Source organism: Rhinoderma darwinii, unplaced genomic scaffold (genome assembly GCF_050947455.1).
Source record: "Rhinoderma darwinii isolate aRhiDar2 unplaced genomic scaffold, aRhiDar2.hap1 Scaffold_445, whole genome shotgun sequence".
NCBI lineage: Eukaryota > Metazoa > Chordata > Amphibia > Anura > Rhinodermatidae > Rhinoderma > Rhinoderma darwinii.
Window position 1 is genome coordinate 88,727 of NW_027463901.1, and position 20,792 is coordinate 109,518.

Here is a 20,792-nt window from a genome sequence, read left to right on the forward strand (position 1 = left end):
GCAGTTGCAACAAAGCCTTGCTTGCCTACAAAGAGAGCAGCAATTTGGATTTGTTACTATGTTACCTAGAAGAATAACAAACTGTGCAAGGATGGAGGTTGTAGGAGCAAGGAGAAGTTGTCTGTAAAGTTGGTGGATGCCTATTTTCCATTTTGCAGTCCCTTGTCTCCCTCTTGTGGCCTCCTGGAGGCAACTAGCTGTGCAAAAAAAAGACAGCCTGGCGGCCGGCTGTTGCAGTGTTGCCCTCTCAGGCAACACTGAGTGACTGACTGAGCCTCACCGTCTTATATAAAGTTCAGACGGAACTTTGCACGTGTCATAGTGGAGCCCTCAGGATTCCAGAGCCAGCTTTCTGACATCATAATGGGGCCTCAGAGATAAAAGCCTGGGCCCAGGCAGTGTTGGTCAGTGCTGCTCAGCAGGCAGCACTGGACTGGACTGGATTACAGCTGATACAAGGTGTGAAGGAACAAGGGGTGGCTGTGGGCATGCACTTGCTGCCGCTGCCAGTGTTTATCTGCATGGCAGCAGGGCATTTGGGCGTTGCCAGGAAGGCGTTTTTATGTAGATTCCTCCTCTTTCAGCACTGCATTGTGGTGCAAGCAAAAGAAGCAAATCCTGTCTGGCTTCCTCTCCGGCCTTTATTCACCTCCCGTGTAGCTGTGAGTGTGTGAGCCTGCAGGGCCCCATGGAATTGCCTAGAAGTAGGCTGAATCACTGCAAGGGCTGAACAGCAGTATCGGGCAGGCTCGGGCAACGCGCGGCCCGTTCGGGTTATCGCTTCTCGGCCTTTTGGCTAAGATCAAGTGTAGTATCTGTTCTTATCAGTTTAATATCTGATACGTCCCCTATCTGGGGACCATATATTAAATGGATTTTTAGAACAGGGAGATGGAAATAGAGCTTGCTCTGTCCACTCCACGCATTGACCTGGTATTGCAGTATTTCCAGGACCGGTGCACCCTTTCCTTATGTGTTGACTAAAAGCAGATTCCAAAAGTGTTTTTTGTCTTTGCTATTGTTTCTGTCTTTCTGAAGGGATCTCCCCTTTTAATCCCATTATTTCAACACCTGTTGGACAATGCATGAGTGATAATGAGCTCATTGATTAAATGCAATTAATGAATAGATTGCCACCTCTTGTTGTGTGTCGTCTGTGTTTCTGTGTTTCCGGCATTTCACATTGGAACACCTCATTCACCTTCCTTGTCTTCTCTCCGCCCTCCCTTTTAGGTAAGTTAAAGAGCTGCACCTGAGCCAGCCACTGATTGATTGATTGATTGATTGATTGATTGATTGATTGATTGATTGATGCAGCACAACAGTCAAATAGTGGAGTGGAGTAGGGGAACAGCAAACAGCCAATAAAGCAGCCCGCCCGCTCGCCTGCCCGCCACAATGGACCTACCTGTGTACACTAGATGGATGTGATGGAATGTACTGTCGTCCCTACATTTCAAGAAGAAGTAAGAATTGCAGTTGCAACAAAGCCTTGCTTGCCTACAAAGAGAGCAGCAATTTGGATTTGTTACTATGTTACCTAGAAGAATAACAAACTGTGCAAGGATGGAGGTTGTAGGAGCAAGGAGAAGTTGTCTGTAAAGTTGGTGGATGCCTATTTTCCATTTTGCAGTCCCTTGTCTCCCTCTTGTGGCCTCCTGGAGGCAACTAGCTGTGCAAAAAAAAGACAGCCTGGCGGCCGGCTGTTGCAGTGTTGCCCTCTCAGGCAACACTGAGTGACTGACTGAGCCTCACCGTCTTATATAAAGTTCAGACGGAACTTTGCACGTGTCATAGTGGAGCCCTCAGGATTCCAGAGCCAGCTTTCTGACATCATAATGGGGCCTCAGAGATAAAAGCCTGGGCCCAGGCAGTGTTGGTCAGTGCTGCTCAGCAGGCAGCACTGGACTGGACTGGATTACAGCTGATACAAGGTGTGAAGGAACAAGGGGTGGCTGTGGGCATGCACTTGCTGCCGCTGCCAGTGTTTATCTGCATGGCAGCAGGGCATTTGGGCGTTGCCAGGAAGGCGTTTTTATGTAGATTCCTCCTCTTTCAGCACTGCATTGTGGTGCAAGCAAAAGAAGCAAATCCTGTCTGGCTTCCTCTCCGGCCTTTATTCACCTCCCGTGTAGCTGTGAGTGTGTGAGCCTGCAGGGCCCCATGGAATTGCCTAGAAGTAGGCTGAATCGCTGCAAGGGCTGAACAGCAGTATCGGGCAGGCTCGGGCAACGCGCGGCCCGTTCGGGTTATCGCTTCTCGGCCTTTTGGCTAAGATCAAGTGTAGTATCTGTTCTTATCAGTTTAATATCTGATACGTCCCCTATCTGGGGACCATATATTAAATGGATTTTTAGAACAGGGAGATGGAAATAGAGCTTGCTCTGTCCACTCCACGCATTGACCTGGTATTGCAGTATTTCCAGGACCGGTGCACCCTTTCCTTATGTGTTGACTAAAAGCAGATTCCAAAAGTGTTTTTTGTCTTTGCTATTGTTTCTGTCTTTCTGAAGGGATCTCCCCTTTTAATCCCATTATTTCAACACCTGTTGGACAATGCATGAGTGATAATGAGCTCATTGATTAAATGCAATTAATGAATAGATTGCCACCTCTTGTTGTGTGTCGTCTGTGTTTCTGTGTTTCCGGCATTTCACATTGGAACACCTCATTCACCTTCCTTGTCTTCTCTCCGCCCTCCCTTTTAGGTAAGTTAAAGAGCTGCACCTGAGCCAGCCACTGATTGATTGATTGATTGATTGATTGATTGATTGATTGATTGATTGATTGATTGATGCAGCACAACAGTCAAATAGTGGAGTGGAGTAGGGGAACAGCAAACAGCCAATAAAGCAGCCCGCCCGCTCGCCTGCCCGCCACAATGGACCTACCTGTGTACACTAGATGGATGTGATGGAATGTACTGTCGTCCCTACATTTCAAGAAGAAGTAAGAATTGCAGTTGCAACAAAGCCTTGCTTGCCTACAAAGAGAGCAGCAATTTGGATTTGTTACTATGTTACCTAGAAGAATAACAAACTGTGCAAGGATGGAGGTTGTAGGAGCAAGGAGAAGTTGTCTGTAAAGTTGGTGGATGCCTATTTTCCATTTTGCAGTCCCTTGTCTCCCTCTTGTGGCCTCCTGGAGGCAACTAGCTGTGCAAAAAAAAGACAGCCTGGCGGCCGGCTGTTGCAGTGTTGCCCTCTCAGGCAACACTGAGTGACTGACTGAGCCTCACCGTCTTATATAAAGTTCAGACGGAACTTTGCACGTGTCATAGTGGAGCCCTCAGGATTCCAGAGCCAGATTTCTGACATCATAATGGGGCCTCAGAGATAAAAGCCTGGGCCCAGGCAGTGTTGGTCAGTGCTGCTCAGCAGGCAGCACTGGACTGGACTGGATTACAGCTGATACAAGGTGAGAAGGAACAAGGGGTGGCTGTGGGCATGCACTTGCTGCCGCTGCCAGTGTTTATCTGCATGGCAGCAGGGCATTTGGGCGTTGCCAGGAAGGCGTTTTTATGTAGATTCCTCCTCTTTCAGCACTGCATTGTGGTGCAAGCAAAAGAAGCAAATCCTGTCTGGCTTCCTCTCCGGCCTTTATTCACCTCCCGTGTAGCTGTGAGTGTGTGAGCCTGCAGGGCCCCATGGAATTGCCTAGAAGTAGGCTGAATCGCTGCAAGGGCTGAACAGCAGTATCGGGCAGGCTCGGGCAACGCGCGGCCCGTTCGGGTTATCGCTTCTCGGCCTTTTGGCTAAGATCAAGTGTAGTATCTGTTCTTATCAGTTTAATATCTGATACGTCCCCTATCTGGGGACCATATATTAAATGGATTTTTAGAACAGGGAGATGGAAGTAGAGCTTGCTCTGTCCACTCCACGCATTGACCTGGTATTGCAGTATTTCCAGGACCGGTGCACCCTTTCCTTATGTGTTGACTAAAAGCAGATTCCAAAAGTGTTTTTTGTCTTTGCTATTGTTTCTGTCTTTCTGAAGGGATCTCCCCTTTTAATCCCATTATTTCAACACCTGTTGGACAATGCATGAGTGATAATGAGCTCATTGATTAAATGCAATTAATGAATAGATTGCCACCTCTTGTTGTGTGTCGTCTGTGTTTCTGTGTTTCCGGCATTTCACATTGGAACACCTCATTCACCTTCCTTGTCTTCTCTCCGCCCTCCCTTTTAGGTAAGTTAAAGAGCTGCACCTGAGCCAGCCACTGATTGATTGATTGATTGATTGATTGATTGATTGATTGATTGATTGATTGATTGATTGATGCAGCACAACAGTCAAATAGTGGAGTGGAGTAGGGGAACAGCAAACAGCCAATAAAGCAGCCCGCCCGCTCGCCTGCCCGCCACAATGGACCTACCTGTGTACACTAGATGGATGTGATGGAATGTACTGTCGTCCCTACATTTCAAGAAGAAGTAAGAATTGCAGTTGCAACAAAGCCTTGCTTGCCTACAAAGAGAGCAGCAATTTGGATTTGTTACTATGTTACCTAGAAGAATAACAAACTGTGCAAGGATAGAGGTTGTAGGAGCAAGGAGAAGTTGTCTGTAAAGTTGGTGGATGCCTATTTTCCATTTTGCAGTCCCTTGTCTCCCTCTTGTGGCCTCCTGGAGGCAACTAGCTGTGCAAAAAAAAGACAGCCTGGCGGCCGGCTGTTGCAGTGTTGCCCTCTCAGGCAACACTGAGTGACTGACTGAGCCTCACCGTCTTATATAAAGTTCAGACGGAACTTTGCACGTGTCATAGTGGAGCCCTCAGGATTCCAGAGCCAGCTTTCTGACATCATAATGGGGCCTCAGAGATAAAAGCCTGGGCCCAGGCAGTGTTGGTCAGTGCTGCTCAGCAGGCAGCACTGGACTGGACTGGATTACAGCTGATACAAGGTGTGAAGGAACAAGGGGTGGCTGTGGGCATGCACTTGCTGCCGCTGCCAGTGTTTATCTGCATGGCAGCAGGGCATTTGGGCGTTGCCAGGAAGGCGTTTTTATGTAGATTCCTCCTCTTTCAGCACTGCATTGTGGTGCAAGCAAAAGAAGCAAATCCTGTCTGGCTTCCTCTCCGGCCTTTATTCACCTCCCGTGTAGCTGTGAGTGTGTGAGCCTGCAGGGCCCCATGGAATTGCCTAGAAGTAGGCTGAATCGCTGCAAGGGCTGAACAGCAGTATCGGGCAGGCTCGGGCAACGCGCGGCCCGTTCGGGTTATCGCTTCTCGGCCTTTTGGCTAAGATCAAGTGTAGTATCTGTTCTTATCAGTTTAATATCTGATACGTCCCCTATCTGGGGACCATATATTAAATGGATTTTTAGAACAGGGAGATGGAAATAGAGCTTGCTCTGTCCACTCCACGCATTGACCTGGTATTGCAGTATTTCCAGGACCGGTGCACCCTTTCCTTATGTGTTGACTAAAAGCAGATTCCAAAAGTGTTTTTTGTCTTTGCTATTGTTTCTGTCTTTCTGAAGGGATCTCCCCTTTTAATCCCATTATTTCAACACCTGTTGGACAATGCATGAGTGATAATGAGCTCATTGATTAAATGCAATTAATGAATAGATTGCCACCTCTTGTTGTGTGTCGTCTGTGTTTCTGTGTTTCCGGCATTTCACATTGGAACACCTCATTCACCTTCCTTGTCTTCTCTCCGCCCTCCCTTTTAGGTAAGTTAAAGAGCTGCACCTGAGCCAGCCACTGATTGATTGATTGATTGATTGATTGATTGATTGATTGATTGATGCAGCACAACAGTCAAATAGTGGAGTGGAGTAGGGGAACAGCAAACAGCCAATAAAGCAGCCCGCCCGCTCGCCTGCCCGCCACAATGGACCTACCTGTGTACACTAGATGGATGTGATGGAATGTACTGTCGTCCCTACATTTCAAGAAGAAGTAAGAATTGCAGTTGCAACAAAGCCTTGCTTGCCTACAAAGAGAGCAGCAATTTGGATTTGTTACTATGTTACCTAGAAGAATAACAAACTGTGCAAGGATGGAGGTTGTAGGAGCAAGGAGAAGTTGTCTGTAAAGTTGGTGGATGCCTATTTTCCATTTTGCAGTCCCTTGTCTCCCTCTTGTGGCCTCCTGGAGGCAACTAGCTGTGCAAAAAAAAGACAGCCTGGCGGCCGGCTGTTGCAGTGTTGCCCTCTCAGGCAACACTGAGTGACTGACTGAGCCTCACCGTCTTATATAAAGTTCAGACGGAACTTTGCACGTGTCATAGTGGAGCCCTCAGGATTCCAGAGCCAGCTTTCTGACATCATAATGGGGCCTCAGAGATAAAAGCCTGGGCCCAGGCAGTGTTGGTCAGTGCTGCTCAGCAGGCAGCACTGGACTGGACTGGATTACAGCTGATACAAGGTGTGAAGGAACAAGGGGTGGCTGTGGGCATGCACTTGCTGCCGCTGCCAGTGTTTATCTGCATGGCAGCAGGGCATTTGGGCGTTGCCAGGAAGGCGTTTTTATGTAGATTCCTCCTCTTTCAGCACTGCATTGTGGTGCAAGCAAAAGAAGCAAATCCTGTCTGGCTTCCTCTCCGGCCTTTATTCACCTCCCGTGTAGCTGTGAGTGTGTGAGCCTGCAGGGCCCCATGGAATTGCCTAGAAGTAGGCTGAATCGCTGCAAGGGCTGAACAGCAGTATCGGGCAGGCTCGGGCAACGCGCGGCCCGTTCGGGTTATCGCTTCTCGGCCTTTTGGCTAAGATCAAGTGTAGTATCTGTTCTTATCAGTTTAATATCTGATACGTCCCCTATCTGGGGACCATATATTAAATGGATTTTTAGAACAGGGAGATGGAAATAGAGCTTGCTCTGTCCACTCCACGCATTGACCTGGTATTGCAGTATTTCCAGGACCGGTGCACCCTTTCCTTATGTGTTGACTAAAAGCAGATTCCAAAAGTGTTTTTTGTCTTTGCTATTGTTTCTGTCTTTCTGAAGGGATCTCCCCTTTTAATCCCATTATTTCAACAACTGTTGGACAATGCATGAGTGATAATGAGCTCATTGATTAAATGCAATTAATGAATAGATTGCCACCTCTTGTTGTGTGTCGTCTGTGTTTCTGTGTTTCCGGCATTTCACATTGGAACACCTCATTCACCTTCCTTGTCTTCTCTCCGCCCTCCCTTTTAGGTAAGTTAAAGAGCTGCACCTGAGCCAGCCACTGATTGATTGATTGATTGATTGATTGATTGATTGATTGATTGATTGATTGATGCAGCACAACAGTCAAATAGTGGAGTGGAGTAGGGGAACAGCAAACAGCCAATAAAGCAGCCCGCCCGCTCGCCTGCCCGCCACAATGGACCTACCTGTGTACACTAGATGGATGTGATGGAATGTACTGTCGTCCCTACATTTCAAGAAGAAGTAAGAATTGCAGTTGCAACAAAGCCTTGCTTGCCTACAAAGAGAGCAGCAATTTGGATTTGTTACTATGTTACCTAGAAGAATAACAAACTGTGCAAGGATGGAGGTTGTAGGAGCAAGGAGAAGTTGTCTGTAAAGTTGGTGGATGCCTATTTTCCATTTTGCAGTCCCTTGTCTCCCTCTTGTGGCCTCCTGGAGGCAACTAGCTGTGCAAAAAAAAGACAGCCTGGCGGCCGGCTGTTGCAGTGTTGCCCTCTCAGGCAACACTGAGTGACTGACTGAGCCTCACCGTCTTATATAAAGTTCAGACGGAACTTTGCACGTGTCATAGTGGAGCCCTCAGGATTCCAGAGCCAGCTTTCTGACATCATAATGGGGCCTCAGAGATAAAAGCCTGGGCCCAGGCAGTGTTGGTCAGTGCTGCTCAGCAGGCAGCACTGGACTGGACTGGATTACAGCTGATACAAGGTGTGAAGGAACAAGGGGTGGCTGTGGGCATGCACTTGCTGCCGCTGCCAGTGTTTATCTGCATGGCAGCAGGGCATTTGGGCGTTGCCAGGAAGGCGTTTTTATGTAGATTCCTCCTCTTTCAGCACTGCATTGTGGTGCAAGCAAAAGAAGCAAATCCTGTCTGGCTTCCTCTCCGGCCTTTATTCACCTCCCGTGTAGCTGTGAGTGTGTGAGCCTGCAGGGCCCCATGGAATTGCCTAGAAGTAGGCTGAATCGCTGCAAGGGCTGAACAGCAGTATCGGGCAGGCTCGGGCAACGCGCGGCCCGTTCGGGTTATCGCTTCTCGGCCTTTTGGCTAAGATCAAGTGTAGTATCTGTTCTTATCAGTTTAATATCTGATACGTCCCCTATCTGGGGACCATATATTAAATGGATTTTTAGAACAGGGAGATGGAAATAGAGCTTGCTCTGTCCACTCCACGCATTGACCTGGTATTGCAGTATTTCCAGGACCGGTGCACCCTTTCCTTATGTGTTGACTAAAAGCAGATTCCAAAAGTGTTTTTTGTCTTTGCTATTGTTTCTGTCTTTCTGAAGGGATCTCCCCTTTTAATCCCATTATTTCAACACCTGTTGGACAATGCATGAGTGATAATGAGCTCATTGATTAAATGCAATTAATGAATAGATTGCCACCTCTTGTTGTGTGTCGTCTGTGTTTCTGTGTTTCCGGCATTTCACATTGGAACACCTCATTCACCTTCCTTGTCTTCTCTCCGCCCTCCCTTTTAGGTAAGTTAAAGAGCTGCACCTGAGCCAGCCACTGATTGATTGATTGATTGATTGATTGATTGATTGATGCAGCACAACAGTCAAATAGTGGAGTGGAGTAGGGGAACAGCAAACAGCCAATAAAGCAGCCCGCCCGCTCGCCTGCCCGCCACAATGGACCTACCTGTGTACACTAGATGGATGTGATGGAATGTACTGTCGTCCCTACATTTCAAGAAGAAGTAAGAATTGCAGTTGCAACAAAGCCTTGCTTGCCTACAAAGAGAGCAGCAATTTGGATTTGTTACTATGTTACCTAGAAGAATAACAAACTGTGCAAGGATGGAGGTTGTAGGAGCAAGGAGAAGTTGTCTGTAAAGTTGGTGGATGCCTATTTTCCATTTTGCAGTCCCTTGTCTCCCTCTTGTGGCCTCCTGGAGGCAACTAGCTGTGCAAAAAAAAGACAGCCTGGCGGCCGGCTGTTGCAGTGTTGCCCTCTCAGGCAACACTGAGTGACTGACTGAGCCTCACCGTCTTATATAAAGTTCAGACGGAACTTTGCACGTGTCATAGTGGAGCCCTCAGGATTCCAGAGCCAGCTTTCTGACATCATAATGGGGCCTCAGAGATAAAAGCCTGGGCCCAGGCAGTGTTGGTCAGTGCTGCTCAGCAGGCAGCACTGGACTGGACTGGATTACAGCTGATACAAGGTGTGAAGGAACAAGGGGTGGCTGTGGGCATGCACTTGCTGCCGCTGCCAGTGTTTATCTGCATGGCAGCAGGGCATTTGGGCGTTGCCAGGAAGGCGTTTTTATGTAGATTCCTCCTCTTTCAGCACTGCATTGTGGTGCAAGCAAAAGAAGCAAATCCTGTCTGGCTTCCTCTCCGGCCTTTATTCACCTCCCGTGTAGCTGTGAGTGTGTGAGCCTGCAGGGCCCCATGGAATTGCCTAGAAGTAGGCTGAATCGCTGCAAGGGCTGAACAGCAGTATCGGGCAGGCTCGGGCAACGCGCGGCCCGTTCGGGTTATCGCTTCTCGGCCTTTTGGCTAAGATCAAGTGTAGTATCTGTTCTTATCAGTTTAATATCTGATACGTCCCCTATCTGGGGACCATATATTAAATGGATTTTTAGAACAGGGAGATGGAAATAGAGCTTGCTCTGTCCACTCCACGCATTGACCTGGTATTGCAGTATTTCCAGGACCGGTGCACCCTTTCCTTATGTGTTGACTAAAAGCAGATTCCAAAAGTGTTTTTTGTCTTTGCTATTGTTTCTGTCTTTCTGAAGGGATCTCCCCTTTTAATCCCATTATTTCAACACCTGTTGGACAATGCATGAGTGATAATGAGCTCATTGATTAAATGCAATTAATGAATAGATTGCCACCTCTTGTTGTGTGTCGTCTGTGTTTCTGTGTTTCCGGCATTTCACATTGGAACACCTCATTCACCTTCCTTGTCTTCTCTCCGCCCTCCCTTTTAGGTAAGTTAAAGAGCTGCACCTGAGCCAGCCACTGATTGATTGATTGATTGATTGATTGATTGATTGATTGATGCAGCACAACAGTCAAATAGTGGAGTGGAGTAGGGGAACAGCAAACAGCCAATAAAGCAGCCCGCCCGCTCGCCTGCCCGCCACAATGGACCTACCTGTGTACACTAGATGGATGTGATGGAATGTACTGTCGTCCCTACATTTCAAGAAGAAGTAAGAATTGCAGTTGCAACAAAGCCTTGCTTGCCTACAAAGAGAGCAGCAATTTGGATTTGTTACTATGTTACCTAGAAGAATAACAAACTGTGCAAGGATGGAGGTTGTAGGAGCAAGGAGAAGTTGTCTGTAAAGTTGGTGGATGCCTATTTTCCATTTTGCAGTCCCTTGTCTCCCTCTTGTGGCCTCCTGGAGGCAACTAGCTGTGCAAAAAAAAGACAGCCTGGCGGCCGGCTGTTGCAGTGTTGCCCTCTCAGGCAACACTGAGTGACTGACTGAGCCTCACCGTCTTATATAAAGTTCAGACGGAACTTTGCACGTGTCATAGTGGAGCCCTCAGGATTCCAGAGCCAGCTTTCTGACATCATAATGGGGCCTCAGAGATAAAAGCCTGGGCCCAGGCAGTGTTGGTCAGTGCTGCTCAGCAGGCAGCACTGGACTGGACTGGATTACAGCTGATACAAGGTGTGAAGGAACAAGGGGTGGCTGTGGGCATGCACTTGCTGCCGCTGCCAGTGTTTATCTGCATGGCAGCAGGGCATTTGGGCGTTGCCAGGAAGGCGTTTTTATGTAGATTCCTCCTCTTTCAGCACTGCATTGTGGTGCAAGCAAAAGAAGCAAATCCTGTCTGGCTTCCTCTCCGGCCTTTATTCACCTCCCGTGTAGCTGTGAGTGTGTGAGCCTGCAGGGCCCCATGGAATTGCCTAGAAGTAGGCTGAATCGCTGCAAGGGCTGAACAGCAGTATCGGGCAGGCTCGGGCAACGCGCGGCCCGTTCGGGTTATCGCTTCTCGGCCTTTTGGCTAAGATCAAGTGTAGTATCTGTTCTTATCAGTTTAATATCTGATACGTCCCCTATCTGGGGACCATATATTAAATGGATTTTTAGAACAGGGAGATGGAAATAGAGCTTGCTCTGTCCACTCCACGCATTGACCTGGTATTGCAGTATTTCCAGGACCGGTGCACCCTTTCCTTATGTGTTGACTAAAAGCAGATTCCAAAAGTGTTTTTTGTCTTTGCTATTGTTTCTGTCTTTCTGAAGGGATCTCCCCTTTTAATCCCATTATTTCAACACCTGTTGGACAATGCATGAGTGATAATGAGCTCATTGATTAAATGCAATTAATGAATAGATTGCCACCTCTTGTTGTGTGTCGTCTGTGTTTCTGTGTTTCCGGCATTTCACATTGGAACACCTCATTCACCTTCCTTGTCTTCTCTCCGCCCTCCCTTTTAGGTAAGTTAAAGAGCTGCACCTGAGCCAGCCACTGATTGATTGATTGATTGATTGATTGATTGATTGATTGATTGATTGATTGATTGATTGATTGATTGATGCAGCACAACAGTCAAATAGTGGAGTGGAGTAGGGGAACAGCAAACAGCCAATAAAGCAGCCCGCCCGCTCGCCTGCCCGCCACAATGGACCTACCTGTGTACACTAGATGGATGTGATGGAATGTACTGTCGTCCCTACATTTCAAGAAGAAGTAAGAATTGCAGTTGCAACAAAGCCTTGCTTGCCTACAAAGAGAGCAGCAATTTGGATTTGTTACTATGTTACCTAGAAGAATAACAAACTGTGCAAGGATGGAGGTTGTAGGAGCAAGGAGAAGTTGTCTGTAAAGTTGGTGGATGCCTATTTTCCATTTTGCAGTCCCTTGTCTCCCTCTTGTGGCCTCCTGGAGGCAACTAGCTGTGCAAAAAAAAGACAGCCTGGCGGCCGGCTGTTGCAGTGTTGCCCTCTCAGGCAACACTGAGTGACTGACTGAGCCTCACCGTCTTATATAAAGTTCAGACGGAACTTTGCACGTGTCATAGTGGAGCCCTCAGGATTCCAGAGCCAGCTTTCTGACATCATAATGGGGCCTCAGAGATAAAAGCCTGGGCCCAGGCAGTGTTGGTCAGTGCTGCTCAGCAGGCAGCACTGGACTGGACTGGATTACAGCTGATACAAGGTGTGAAGGAACAAGGGGTGGCTGTGGGCATGCACTTGCTGCCGCTGCCAGTGTTTATCTGCATGGCAGCAGGGCATTTGGGCGTTGCCAGGAAGGCGTTTTTATGTAGATTCCTCCTCTTTCAGCACTGCATTGTGGTGCAAGCAAAAGAAGCAAATCCTGTCTGGCTTCCTCTCCGGCCTTTATTCACCTCCCGTGTAGCTGTGAGTGTGTGAGCCTGCAGGGCCCCATGGAATTGCCTAGAAGTAGGCTGAATCGCTGCAAGGGCTGAACAGCAGTATCGGGCAGGCTCGGGCAACGCGCGGCCCGTTCGGGTTATCGCTTCTCGGCCTTTTGGCTAAGATCAAGTGTAGTATCTGTTCTTATCAGTTTAATATCTGATACGTCCCCTATCTGGGGACCATATATTAAATGGATTTTTAGAACAGGGAGATGGAAATAGAGCTTGCTCTGTCCACTCCACGCATTGACCTGGTATTGCAGTATTTCCAGGACCGGTGCACCCTTTCCTTATGTGTTGACTAAAAGCAGATTCCAAAAGTGTTTTTTGTCTTTGCTATTGTTTCTGTCTTTCTGAAGGGATCTCCCCTTTTAATCCCATTATTTCAACACCTGTTGGACAATGCATGAGTGATAATGAGCTCATTGATTAAATGCAATTAATGAATAGATTGCCACCTCTTGTTGTGTGTCGTCTGTGTTTCTGTGTTTCCGGCATTTCACATTGGAACACCTCATTCACCTTCCTTGTCTTCTCTCCGCCCTCCCTTTTAGGTAAGTTAAAGAGCTGCACCTGAGCCAGCCACTGATTGATTGATTGATTGATTGATTGATTGATTGATTGATTGATTGATTGATTGATTGATGCAGCACAACAGTCAAATAGTGGAGTGGAGTAGGGGAACAGCAAACAGCCAATAAAGCAGCCCGCCCGCTCGCCTGCCCGCCACAATGGACCTACCTGTGTACACTAGATGGATGTGATGGAATGTACTGTCGTCCCTACATTTCAAGAAGAAGTAAGAATTGCAGTTGCAACAAAGCCTTGCTTGCCTACAAAGAGAGCAGCAATTTGGATTTGTTACTATGTTACCTAGAAGAATAACAAACTGTGCAAGGATGGAGGTTGTAGGAGCAAGGAGAAGTTGTCTGTAAAGTTGGTGGATGCCTATTTTCCATTTTGCAGTCCCTTGTCTCCCTCTTGTGGCCTCCTGGAGGCAACTAGCTGTGCAAAAAAAAGACAGCCTGGCGGCCGGCTGTTGCAGTGTTGCCCTCTCAGGCAACACTGAGTGACTGACTGAGCCTCACCGTCTTATATAAAGTTCAGACGGAACTTTGCACGTGTCATAGTGGAGCCCTCAGGATTCCAGAGCCAGCTTTCTGACATCATTATGGGGCCTCAGAGATAAAAGCCTGGGCCCAGGCAGTGTTGGTCAGTGCTGCTCAGCAGGCAGCACTGGACTGGACTGGATTACAGCTGATACAAGGTGTGAAGGAACAAGGGGTGGCTGTGGGCATGCACTTGCTGCCGCTGCCAGTGTTTATCTGCATGGCAGCAGGGCATTTGGGCGTTGCCAGGAAGGCGTTTTTATGTAGATTCCTCCTCTTTCAGCACTGCATTGTGGTGCAAGCAAAAGAAGCAAATCCTGTCTGGCTTCCTCTCCGGCCTTTATTCACCTCCCGTGTAGCTGTGAGTGTGTGAGCCTGCAGGGCCCCATGGAATTGCCTAGAAGTAGGCTGAATCGCTGCAAGGGCTGAACAGCAGTATCGGGCAGGCTCGGGCAACGCGCGGCCCGTTCGGGTTATCGCTTCTCGGCCTTTTGGCTAAGATCAAGTGTAGTATCTGTTCTTATCAGTTTAATATCTGATACGTCCCCTATCTGGGGACCATATATTAAATGGATTTTTAGAACAGGGAGATGGAAATAGAGCTTGCTCTGTCCACTCCACGCATTGACCTGGTATTGCAGTATTTCCAGGACCGGTGCACCCTTTCCTTATGTGTTGACTAAAAGCAGATTCCAAAAGTGTTTTTTGTCTTTGCTATTGTTTCTGTCTTTCTGAAGGGATCTCCCCTTTTAATCCCATTATTTCAACACCTGTTGGACAATGCATGAGTGATAATGAGCTCATTGATTAAATGCAATTAATGAATAGATTGCCACCTCTTGTTGTGTGTCGTCTGTGTTTCTGTGTTTCCGGCATTTCACATTGGAACACCTCATTCACCTTCCTTGTTTTCTCTCCGCCCTCCCTTTTAGGTAAGTTAAAGAGCTGCACCTGAGCCAGCCACTGATTGATTGATTGATTGATTGATTGATTGATTGATTGATTGATTGATGCAGCACAACAGTCAAATAGTGGAGTGGAGTAGGGGAACAGCAAACAGCCAATAAAGCAGCCCGCCCGCCACAATGGACCTACCTGTGTACACTAGATGGATGTGATGGAATGTACTGTCGTCCCTACATTTCAAGAAGAAGTAAGAATTGCAGTTGCAACAAAGCCTTGCTTGCCTACAAAGAGAGCAGCAATTTGGATTTGTTACTATGTTACCTAGAAGAATAACAAACTGTGCAAGGATGGAGGTTGTAGGAGCAAGGAGAAGTTGTCTGTAAAGTTGGTGGATGCCTATTTTCCATTTTGCAGTCCCTTGTCTCCCTCTTGTGGCCTCCTGGAGGCAACTAGCTGTGCAAAAAAAAGACAGCCTGGCGGCCGGCTGTTGCAGTGTTGCCCTCTCAGGCAACACTGAGTGACTGACTGAGCCTCACCGTCTTATATAAAGTTCAGACGGAACTTTGCACGTGTCATAGTGGAGCCCTCAGGATTCCAGAGCCAGCTTTCTGACATCATAATGGGGCCTCAGAGATAAAAGCCTAGGCCCAGGCAGTGTTGGTCAGTGCTGCTCAGCAGGCAGCACTGGACTGGACTGGATTACAGCTGATACAAGGTGTGAAGGAACAAGGGGTGGCTGTGGGCATGCACTTGCTGCCGCTGCCAGTGTTTATCTGCATGGCAGCAGGGCATTTGGGCGTTGCCAGGAAGGCGTTTTTATGTAGATTCCTCCTCTTTCAGCACTGCATTGTGGTGCAAGCAAAAGAAGCAAATCCTGTCTGGCTTCCTCTCCGGCCTTTATTCACCTCCCGTGTAGCTGTGAGTGTGTGAGCCTGCAGGGCCCCATGGAATTGCCTAGAAGTAGGCTGAATCGCTGCAAGGGCTGAACAGCAGTATCGGGCAGGCTCGGGCAACGCGCGGCCCGTTCGGGTTATCGCTTCTCGGCCTTTTGGCTAAGATCAAGTGTAGTATCTGTTCTTATCAGTTTAATATCTGATACGTCCCCTATCTGGGGACCATATATTAAATGGATTTTTAGAACAGGGAGATGGAAATAGAGCTTGCTCTGTCCACTCCACGCATTGACCTGGTATTGCAGTATTTCCAGGACCGGTGCACCCTTTCCTTATGTGTTGACTAAAAGCAGATTCCAAAAGTGTTTTTTGTCTTTGCTATTGTTTCTGTCTTTCTGAAGGGATCTCCCCTTTTAATCCCATTATTTCAACACCTGTTGGACAATGCATGAGTGATAATGAGCTCATTGATTAAATGCAATTAATGAATAGATTGCCACCTCTTGTTGTGTGTCGTCTGTGTTTCTGTGTTTCCGGCATTTCACATTGGAACACCTCATTCACCTTCCTTGTCTTCTCTCCGCCCTCCCTTTTAGGTAAGTTAAAGAGCTGCACCTGAGCCAGCCACTGATTGATTGATTGATTGATTAATTGATTGATTGATTGATTGATTGATTGATTGATTGATTGATTGATTGATGCAGCACAACAGTCAAATAGTGGAGTGGAGTAGGGGAACAGCAAACAGCCAATAAAGCAGCCCGCCCGCTCGCCTGCCCGCCACAATGGACCTACCTGTGTACACTAGATGGATGTGATGGAATGTACTGTCGTCCCTACATTTCAAGAAGAAGTAAGAATTGCAGTTGCAACAAAGCCTTGCTTGCCTACAAAGAGAGCAGCAATTTGGATTTGTTACTATGTTACCTAGAAGAATAACAAACTGTGCAAGGATGGAGGTTGTAGGAGCAAGGAGAAGTTGTCTGTAAAGTTGGTGGATGCCTATTTTCCATTTTGCAGTCCCTTGTCTCCCTCTTGTGGCCTCCTGGAGGCAACTAGCTGTGCAAAAAAAAGACAGCCTGGCGGCCGGCTGTTGCAGTGTTGCCCTCTCAGGCAACACTGAGTGACTGACTGAGCCTCACCGTCTTATATAAAGTTCAGACGGAACTTTGCACGTGTCATAGTGGAGCCCTCAGGATTCCAGAGCCAGCTTTCTGACATCATAATGGGGCCTCAGAGATAAAAGCCTGGGCCCAGGCAGTGTTGGTCAGTGCTGCTCAGCAGGCAGCACTGGACTGGACTGGATTACAGCTGATACAAGGTGTGAAGGAACAAGGGGTGGCTGTGGGCATGCACTTGCTGCCGCTGCCAGTGTTTATCTGCATGGCAGCAGGGCATTTGGGCGTTGCCAGGAAGGCGTTTTTATGTAGATTCCTCCTCTTTCAGCACTGCATTGTGGTGCAAGCAAAAGAAGCAAATCCTGTCTGGCTTCCTCTCCGGCCTTTATTCACCTCCCGTGTAGCTGTGAGTGTGTGAGCCTGCAGGGCCCCATGGAATTGCCTAGAAGTAGGCTGAATCGCTGCAAGGGCTGAACAGCAGTATCGGGCAGGCTCGGGCAACGCGCGGCCCGTTCGGGTTATCGCTTCTCGGCCTTTTGGCTAAGATCAAGTGTAGTATCTGTTCTTATCAGTTTAATATCTGATACGTCCCCTATCTGGGGACCATATATTAAATGGATTTTTAGAACAGGGAGATGGAAATAGAGCTTGCTCTGTCCACTCCACGCATTGACCTGGTATTGCAGTATTTCCAGGACCGGTGCACCCTTTCCTTATGTGTTGACTAAAAGCAGATTCCAAAAGTGTTTTTTGTCTTTGCTATTGTTTCTGTCTTTCTGAAGGGATCTCCCCTTTTAATCCCATTATTTCAACACCTGTTGGACAATGCATGAGTGATAATGAGCTCAGTGATTAAATGCAATTAATGAATAGATTGCCACCTCTTGTTGTGTGTCGTCTGTGTTTCTGTGTTTCCGGCATTTCACATTGGAACACCTCATTCACCTTCCTTGTCTTCTCTCCGCCCTCCCTTTTAGGTAAGTTAAAGAGCTGCACCTGAGCCAGCCACTGATTGATTGATTGATTGATTGATTGATTGATTGATTGATGCAGCACAACAGTCAAATAGTGGAGTGGAGTAGGGGAACAGCAAACAGCCAATAAAGCAGCCCGCCCGCTCGCCTGCCCGCCACAATGGACCTACCTGTGTACACTAGATGGATGTGATGGAATGTACTGTCGTCCCTACATTTCAAGAAGAAGTAAGAATTGCAGTTGCAACAAAGCCTTGCTTGCCTACAAAGAGAGCAGCAATTTGGATTTGTTACTATGTTACCTAGAAGAATAACAAACTGTGCAAGGATGGAGGTTGTAGGAGCAAGGAGAAGTTGTCTGTAAAGTTGGTGGATGCCTATTTTCCATTTTGCAGTCCCTTGTCTCCCTCTTGTGGCCTCCTGGAGGCAACTAGCTGTGCAAAAAAAAGACAGCCTGGCGGCCGGCTGTTGCAGTGTTGCCCTCTCAGGCAACACTGAGTGACTGACTGAGCCTCACCGTCTTATATAAAGTTCAGACGGAACTTTGCACGTGTCATAGTGGAGCCCTCAGGATTCCAGAGCCAGCTTTCTGACATCATAATGGGGCCTCAGAGATAAAAGCCTGGGCCCAGGCAGTGTTGGTCAGTGCTGCTCAGCAGGCAGCACTGGACTGGACTGGATTACAGCTGATACAAGGTGTGAAGGAACAAGGGGTGGCTGTGGGCATGCACTTGCTGCCGCTGCCAGTGTTTATCTGCATGGCAGCAGGGCATTTGGGCGTTGCCAGGAAGGCGTTTTTATGTAGATTCCTCCTCTTTCAGCACTGCATTGTGGTGCAAGCAAAAGAAGCAAATCCTGTCTGGCTTCCTCTCCGGCCTTTATTCACCTCCCGTGTAGCTGTGAGTGTGTGAGCCTGCAGGGCCCCATGGAATTGCCTAGAAGTAGGCTGAATCGCTGCAAGGGCTGAACAGCAGTATCGGGCAGGCTCGGGCAACGCGCGGCCCGTTCGGGTTATCGCTTCTCGGCCTTTTGGCTAAGATCAAGTGTAGTATCTGTTCTTATCAGTTTAATATCTGATACGTCCCCTATCTGGGGACCATATATTAAATGGATTTTTAGAACAGGGAGATGGAAATAGAGCTTGCTCTGTCCACTCCACGCATTGACCTGGTATTGCAGTATTTCCAGGACCGGTGCACCCTTTCCTTATGTGTTGACTAAAAGCAGATTCCAAAAGTGTTTTTTGTCTTTGCTATTGTTTCTGTCTTTCTGAAGGGATCTCCCCTTTTAATCCCATTATTTCAACACCTGTTGGACAATGCATGAGTGATAATGAGCTCATTGATTAAATGCAATTAATGAATAGATTGCCACCTCTTGTTGTGTGTCGTCTGTGTTTCTGTGTTTCCGGCATTTCACATTGGAACACCTCATTCACCTTCCTTGTCTTCTCTCCGCCCTCCCTTTTAGGTAAGTTAAAGAGCTGCACCTGAGCCAGCCACTGATTGATTGATTGATTGATTGATTGATTGATTGATTGATTGATTGATTGATTGATTGATTGATGCAGCACAACAGTCAAATAGTGGAGTGGAGTAGGGGAACAGCAAACAGCCAATAAAGCAGCCCGCCCGCTCGCCTGCCCGCCACAATGGACCTACCTGTGTACACTAGATGGATGTGATGGAATGTACTGTCGTCCCTACATTTCAAGAAGAAGTAAGAATTGCAGTTGCAACAAAGCCTTGCTTGCCTACAAAGAGAGCAGCAATTTGGATTTGTTACTATGTTACCTAGAAGAATAACAAACTGTGCAAGGATGGAGGTTGTAGGAGCAAGGAGAAGTTGTCTGTAAAGTTGGTGGATGCCTATTTTCCATTTTGCAGTCCCTTGTCTCCCTCTTGTGGCCTCCTGGAGGCAACTAGCTGTGCAAAAAAAAGACAGCCTGGCGGCCGGCTGTTGCAGTGTTGCCCTCTCAGGCAACACTGAGTGACTGACTGAGCCTCACCGTCTTATATAAAGTTCAGACGGAACTTTGCACGTGTCATAGTGGAGCCCTCAGGATTCCAGAGCCAGCTTTCTGACATCATAATGGGGCCTCAGAGATAAAAGCCTGGGCCCAGGCAGTGTTGGTCAGTGCTGCTCAGCAGGCAGCACTGGACTGGACTGGATTACAGCTGATACAAGGTGTGAAGGAACAAGGGGTGGCTGTGGGCATGCACTTGCTGCCGCTGCCAGTGTTTATCTGCATGGCAGCAGGGCATTTGGGCGTTGCCAGGAAGGCGTTTTTATGTAGATTCCTCCTCTTTCAGCACTGCATTGTGGTGCAAGCAAAAGAAGCAAATCCTGTCTGGCTTCCTCTCCGGCCTTTATTCACCTCCCGTGTAGCTGTGAGTGTGTGAGCCTGCAGGGCCCCATGGAATTGCCTAGAAGTAGGCTGAATCGCTGCAAGGGCTGAACAGCAGTATCGGGCAGGCTCGGGCAACGCGCGGCCCGTTCGGGTTATCGCTTCTCGGCCTTTTGGCTAAGATCAAGTGTAGTATCTGTTCTTATCAGTTTAATATCTGATACGTCCCCTATCTGGGGACCATATATTAAATGGATTTTTAGAACAGGGAGATGGAAATAGAGCTTGCTCTGTCCACTCCACGCATTGACCTGGTATTGCAGTATTTCCAGGACCGGTGCACCCTTTCCTTATGTGTTGACTAAAAGCAGATTCCAAAAGTGTTTTTTGTCTTTGCTATTGTTTCTGTCTTTCTGAAGGGATCTCCCCTTTTAATCCCATTATTTCAACACCTGTTGGACAATGCATGAGTGATAATGAGCTCATTGATTAAATGCAATTAATGAATAGATTGCCACCTCTTGTTGTGTGTCGTCTGTGTTTCTGTGTTTCCGGCATTTCACATTGGAACACCTCATTCACCTTCCTTGTCTTCTCTCCGCCCTCCCTTTTAGGTAAGTTAAAGAGCTGCACCTGAGCCAGCCACTGATTGATTGATTGATTGATTGATTGATTGATTGATTGATTGATGCAGCACAACAGTCAAATAGTGGAGTGGAGTAGGGGAACAGCAAACAGCCAATAAAGCAGCCCGCCCGCTCGCCTGCCCGCCACAATGGACCTACCTGTGTACACTAGATGGATGTGATGGAATGTACTGTCGTCCCTACATTTCAAGAAGAAGTAAGAATTGCAGTTGCAACAAAGCCTTGCTTGCCTACAAAGAGAGCAGCAATTTGGATTTGTTACTATGTTACCTAGAAGAATAACAAACTGTGCAAGGATG

The 20,792-nt window shown here is 47.7% G+C and overlaps 14 non-coding genes across 14 annotated transcripts; all 14 read left to right on the top strand.

Annotated features, from left to right (window-relative positions):
• Nucleotides 1-776: 776 nt before the first annotated feature.
• LOC142715659 (U2 spliceosomal RNA) lies at nt 777-967 on the top strand. The gene has a single exon (XR_012871006.1). It is a non-coding gene; the product is annotated as a U2 spliceosomal RNA (small nuclear RNA).
• Nucleotides 968-2,251: 1,284 nt separating this feature from the next.
• Nucleotides 2,252-2,442, top strand: LOC142715660 (U2 spliceosomal RNA). The gene has a single exon (XR_012871007.1). It is a non-coding gene; the product is annotated as a U2 spliceosomal RNA (small nuclear RNA).
• A 1,292-nt stretch (nt 2,443-3,734) lies between these two features.
• LOC142715762 (U2 spliceosomal RNA) lies at nt 3,735-3,925 on the top strand. The gene has a single exon (XR_012871099.1). It is a non-coding gene; the product is annotated as a U2 spliceosomal RNA (small nuclear RNA).
• A 1,296-nt stretch (nt 3,926-5,221) lies between these two features.
• Nucleotides 5,222-5,412, top strand: LOC142715661 (U2 spliceosomal RNA). Its single transcript, XR_012871008.1, has one exon. It is a non-coding gene; the product is annotated as a U2 spliceosomal RNA (small nuclear RNA).
• Nucleotides 5,413-6,692: 1,280 nt separating this feature from the next.
• On the top strand, nt 6,693-6,883 carry LOC142715662 (U2 spliceosomal RNA). The gene has a single exon (XR_012871009.1). It is a non-coding gene; the product is annotated as a U2 spliceosomal RNA (small nuclear RNA).
• A 1,288-nt stretch (nt 6,884-8,171) lies between these two features.
• LOC142715663 (U2 spliceosomal RNA) lies at nt 8,172-8,362 on the top strand. The gene has a single exon (XR_012871010.1). It is a non-coding gene; the product is annotated as a U2 spliceosomal RNA (small nuclear RNA).
• Nucleotides 8,363-9,634: 1,272 nt separating this feature from the next.
• On the top strand, nt 9,635-9,825 carry LOC142715664 (U2 spliceosomal RNA). The gene has a single exon (XR_012871011.1). It is a non-coding gene; the product is annotated as a U2 spliceosomal RNA (small nuclear RNA).
• A 1,276-nt stretch (nt 9,826-11,101) lies between these two features.
• Nucleotides 11,102-11,292, top strand: LOC142715667 (U2 spliceosomal RNA). Its single transcript, XR_012871013.1, has one exon. It is a non-coding gene; the product is annotated as a U2 spliceosomal RNA (small nuclear RNA).
• A 1,304-nt stretch (nt 11,293-12,596) lies between these two features.
• LOC142715668 (U2 spliceosomal RNA) lies at nt 12,597-12,787 on the top strand. Its single transcript, XR_012871014.1, has one exon. It is a non-coding gene; the product is annotated as a U2 spliceosomal RNA (small nuclear RNA).
• A 1,296-nt stretch (nt 12,788-14,083) lies between these two features.
• On the top strand, nt 14,084-14,274 carry LOC142715669 (U2 spliceosomal RNA). Its single transcript, XR_012871015.1, has one exon. It is a non-coding gene; the product is annotated as a U2 spliceosomal RNA (small nuclear RNA).
• A 1,272-nt stretch (nt 14,275-15,546) lies between these two features.
• On the top strand, nt 15,547-15,737 carry LOC142715670 (U2 spliceosomal RNA). The gene has a single exon (XR_012871016.1). It is a non-coding gene; the product is annotated as a U2 spliceosomal RNA (small nuclear RNA).
• A 1,308-nt stretch (nt 15,738-17,045) lies between these two features.
• LOC142715671 (U2 spliceosomal RNA) lies at nt 17,046-17,236 on the top strand. The gene has a single exon (XR_012871017.1). It is a non-coding gene; the product is annotated as a U2 spliceosomal RNA (small nuclear RNA).
• Nucleotides 17,237-18,512: 1,276 nt separating this feature from the next.
• LOC142715672 (U2 spliceosomal RNA) lies at nt 18,513-18,703 on the top strand. Its single transcript, XR_012871018.1, has one exon. It is a non-coding gene; the product is annotated as a U2 spliceosomal RNA (small nuclear RNA).
• A 1,300-nt stretch (nt 18,704-20,003) lies between these two features.
• Nucleotides 20,004-20,194, top strand: LOC142715673 (U2 spliceosomal RNA). Its single transcript, XR_012871019.1, has one exon. It is a non-coding gene; the product is annotated as a U2 spliceosomal RNA (small nuclear RNA).
• The last annotated feature ends 598 nt before the right edge of the window (nt 20,195-20,792 follow it).